This window comes from Rhagoletis pomonella, unplaced genomic scaffold, assembly GCF_013731165.1.
Source record: "Rhagoletis pomonella isolate Grant_MI unplaced genomic scaffold, Rhpom_1.0 Rhpom_scaffold_00001, whole genome shotgun sequence".
Taxonomy (NCBI): Eukaryota; Metazoa; Arthropoda; class Insecta; order Diptera; family Tephritidae; genus Rhagoletis; species Rhagoletis pomonella.
This window is the reverse complement of record NW_023458555.1, coordinates 105294167-105299143: the sequence shown is the minus strand read 5'-3', so window position 1 is coordinate 105299143 and position 4977 is coordinate 105294167. Positions and strand designations below refer to the sequence as shown.

At 41.2% G+C, this 4977-nt stretch overlaps 1 protein-coding gene across 2 annotated transcripts in view; it reads right to left on the bottom strand.

Moving 5' to 3' along the window:
* LOC118749489 (protein O-mannosyl-transferase 2-like) overlaps window positions 1-4977 on the bottom strand; it is a 253868-nt gene that overhangs the window by 60111 nt on the left and 188780 nt on the right. The window lies entirely within an intron of this gene.

Here is a 4977-nt window from a genome sequence, read left to right as displayed (position 1 = left end):
GCGCCACAATCATATGTTTTTCCTAATTGCGAACTCTTGCTGGCAAATCTTTTTCCGGCTCGAATTTGTAACTTCTCTCCAAGAAATAGTCTTTTTACTCGTGATTTATTTAAATAAAGCATGTGAAATTTAGTTGAAACATTTTAGCCGTTTTTAGCCGGTTTAATATGCCAATTTAGCCGGTTCGCCCAAAAAGTTCTGGCAACACTGCTTATAACCAGGGAACGGATTTTTAGGACCTAAAAACCTATAAAAAAGGCAAAATAAAGTAACGAAATAGGCTGGAAAAGGCAAAATAAAATAGCGAAAAAGGCAGGAAAAGGCACTAGGTATTGGAAAAAAGGCAAAAAAAGGCAAAACAAAATAGCGAAAAAGGCAGGAAAAGGCAAAAAAAAATGGTATTGCAAAAAAAGCAAAATAAGGCACTAAAAAAATACAGAAAATACAAAGAACAATCAAAAAATATATTTATTTTAGAAATGTTTATATTAAAAGTAAAAAGAGAAAAACTATGAACTAGTTTCATTATATGAAAAATTTTTACTTTGAATCTTTGACTATTTTATCCTTTCGATTTTCCAACTCATAAAACTTTAATGTGTATAGTTGTAGTAACATTGAACCACAAGATGCATTTTGAAGTTTTCTGGCAGCATTTTCATTAGATTTTCGCGAAGAAAAGCCTTGAATGTACTAAATGTGCGCTCGACGTAAGTTGATACAAGTGGAGCCCAATTTAAATATGGAACGTTTGAAACGTTCATATTATTAGGAATAAGGGCATTTTCCTCGCCCTTTACAATTTTATCCACACCCCTTATTGTCTCCAAGCCTACGTTTGCTGAGAAAACGGCTTTGAATTTTTTCAACACCAATTTGGCAAGAGGTCCCTGCGCTTCTATAAGCCGCATGGCTTAATCTAAAAAAAAAAATTGTAAATGCTATAATCACTTTTTAAAGGTAGAAAAGGCAAAAAACGGCAAAAATCTTAAAAAAGGCAAAAAAAGGCAACATCAAATGTGTATGTATGGAAACAGGGTAAGCTAAATCGTGGACATTCTTAAACGAATATACTCAATCTCTTTAGCAGAAAAAAAAGGCAATTTCCATAAAATCCGTTCGCTGCCTATAACCAAGAATGATAGAATACAAGATTGCGCCAATCGAGCTGAGAGCAACGGGCCGTGACGTCAATAAATACCCGAATGAGCGAGCAAGACGAACTTGACAAGAAAAAGATGAAGCATCTGACAAAAGGCAGTATTGCCAAGCTTTGAATTTGAAAAAGAACCAAATTTTTATTGGTGTATTTTATAGACTTTATATGCATACATCATTTTATTGTACGGATGCCGATTCAAATTAATAAAAATCAATGTTTCTTGCACGACGGTTGATTTCTTCTGGCATGATTGAAGGTGCTGCCACATATTTTGTTGTCGCTTATGATTGTCACTGTGCCATGATTTTGTTAAAATTTTTGTAAAGTTGCTTACCACACTTACGATTGCTATAAATTTTGCTCCCGTTTTTTTAAGATTTTCTAATTTGGTGTCTTCAAACTAAAAACAAAAGCAACAAAAACGCGCCAAGCACCAAACTCAAAAATTTTCGCGTTTTGAATACCCACTAAATTTGGTGCGAAAAGCATGAAGTTGGCAACAGGGAATGTAAACAAAAGTATTTTATGACGTCAGCGATTAGGTGGATGCTGTCAAATCGACGAAGAGAGGTGTTACCTGACAATGGTACCGACAATTTAAGTCAACTGGGTCGAATAATAATATACAAGTTTTCCAATTTAAGTAAACTTTATTGAGTCGTATTAAATGACACCAAGTTAAAAATTTAGTCGTTCTCGTCGAAGTCCAAATCGAAAAGAAAAAGTTTATGCTAGCAATGTGCTAACAGTTGACAGGTGACAGTAGTACGGATGGTGTGCAAGCAAACGGTGATAATACATCCCCCATCATTGCAGCGACGAGGCTGCCAGATCTTCAGTAACACTCCCCGCCGGTATGCCATCGGTACTATGGCCTACCAGATCTAAAACAGCAATCTTAGTCGCAGGTCTCTCATATAATCCAGCAGTTGTCTGCACTATTGCGCTACGTACTTGTCCGTCCGTAGATTTCCTTACTGCAGTTACACGACCGCGGGGCCAACAGTTGCGAGGGTTGTCAGGGTCAGCGATGTACACATAATCCTCAACTTGAATAGGCTTAACGTCGACAAACCACTTACAGCGACGAGTTATTACAGGCAAGTACTCGCGTACCCATCGCTTCCAAAAATTATTGGCAATTATTTGCGTTGCTTGCCAACTGCGGCGTAAGAACACAACATCATTTTCCTTCACCAAAGGTTTGGCGCCAGAGGAGCAACCGAGCAGGAAGTGATTCGGTGTTAAGGCTTCTGTGCAATCAGGGTCCACTGGTACGTAGGTAAGTGGGCGAGAGTTAACACACATCTCTACCCTAATATAGCTGCACGTAACAATTCCTCTGATAGCTTCCAGGGGGGTAGGATTTGGTAGAGTACGTCTTTGATTGAACGCACTAGGCGTTCCCACGCACCGCCCATATGTGGTGATGAAGGAGGAATGAATTTCCATGTAGTAGCTGTTGTTGTGAATGCTGCAATCATTTGGTCTTGATCCATCACTTTAATTGCTTCTCGCAGCTCTCGCTCGGCACCCTTAAAATTTGTGCCGTTGTCGCTCCAAATCTCTATTGGTGTACCACGACGAGCCATGAAGTTCCGCACCGCTATAATGCAGGAATCTGTGGATAAATAATTTGATAATTCAATATGGACTGCACGAGTCGTTAAGCACGTAAATAAAACACCATAGCGTTTTTCGCGGCTCCGTCTTACGGCAATAGCCAATGGCCCGAAGTAGTCTACACCTACATATGAGAAGGGGCGGCTGAAGGCAGCAACTCTTACGTCTGGTAAGTGGCTCATCTTTGGAGGTTGAGGGTGAACGTGACGATTGCGGCACGTTTGGCAAGAACGTCTTATTTTATTCGCTAAAGTGTGTAGGCTTGGAATCCAAAACCTTTGACGTAGTTCGTTTACAACGGCTTCGGAATTAGAATGATGATAGCGCTGATGATATTCGTGAACTATAAGTCGGGTTACGTAATTATCTTTCGGCAATATGATAGGGTCACCATAGTGTATACTTTTTACCCGACCTCCCAGGCGAAGTAATCCCGTGCAGAGGCGTTAACTTAAATATCGTATTTGTTTTACTTACTGTTCGGCCTCTGCGTAGAGCCAAAATCTCTTCAGTGAAGTCGCTTGCCTGGACAGCGCTTATTATTAAACGTTCAGCCTGTTTGAAGTCATCTGTAGTTGGAAGTAGACGCTTTGACTTATTGCCTTTTATGACAGTTAACCAGAAACGGGCAATGCTAGTGACAGTAGCTATGACGCGAAGTAATTTTTTGTAGCGAGAAAATCGGTGAAACTGGATGGAAAGCGTTGATGAGCACTCGTCTTCTGAGTGGTGACCAACATATTGGGCCCGAAGTTCTTCATTCGTTTCGGAATGTTTCTCGGCTTCGGTGGGCCAAGTCGATTTATTGTATAACAAAAATGATGGCCCCTTCAACCACCTGCTTTTGCTGGATAAATCTGGCGATTTTGTCCATTTTGTAGCGTCGTCAGCAACATTATCCGCAGTTGGGACCCACCTCCAGCGAGATACTTCGGTCAGCTCTAAGATTTCGCAGACACGAAAGGCGACGAATTGCCGATACCGGCGCTGGTCAGAACGAAGCCAGGATAGGACAGTACGCGAATCCGTCCAGAACGTGTTGGAAGATATAGGTATTGTCAATGACTTTATTATTCCATATGCGAGACGAGCGCCAAGCAAGGCCGCCTGTAGTTCCAAACGCGGAATCGACAATAACTTCAGCGGGGCTACTCGTGTTTTACTTCCAGCAATTGTACACTCAACTAATTCGTTATTTGTGTGAAGTAAATAAGATACCGCTGCATATCCGCTTTCACTGGCGTCTACGAAGGTATGTAGCTCGACATTACTTGCTTTTGTATAATTATTTTCAAAGTAACATCTGGGTATTCGTATGCCCTCCACGTCTGGCAGCAGACATGTCCAACGTTGCCATTTTAAATATTGCTCTTTGGGAATTGGATCGTCCCAAGAGCACGATACACGCCAGGTCTCTTGAAATATTATTTTGGCATACATAACGTAGTGTCCTAGAAGGCCAAGAGGGTCGAAAACTGCCATAATGATACTAAGCATTTCTCGCTTCGTCGGGTGTCGATACCCGTGCAATACGGTTTGGTCTCTTTTTCGTTGAGATTACCTAAATGCTAGGCAGTCATCGTTTGGGAGCCACCACATTCCGAGGATTTTTTCCGCAGCTAAACCGCTTTCAACGCTGAAATTCAATAATGGTGTTGGCAGACAACCTAACTGTTCTAACACGACAGCAGAGTTAGACACCCAGTTGCGTATATTGAAGCCTGCCTTAGAGTGAATATAACGAACATCGCGTGCAAACTGTATTGCCTCTGATTCGGTATCCACCGAATCAAGCATGTCGTCCACGTAGTGGTTGTTTATTATGCTTTCTTCTGCCCTTGGGTACTCAGTTTCAAATTCCTTGGCATTTTTATTTTTGACAAACTGTGCGCAGCTCGGCGAACAGGTGGCTCCAAAACTCATTACTTCTAAAACGTAAATATCAGGCATTTTTGCGCCGTCCTCGTACCATAAAAATCGCTGAAAATGTTAATATTCGGGCCGTATACGTACCTGGTGGAACATCTCAGCTATGTCGCCACCAACAGCGATACGTCTCTGGCGAAACCTGCGAAGAATTGAGGCCAAAGAACTCAACTGATCTGGTCCCTTAAGAAGCAGAGCCTTTTTTAACGTAGTCGGTAGTTTTTTCTTTGAGTATCGATGACAGTTCTATGTCTTTCTCCATTTTC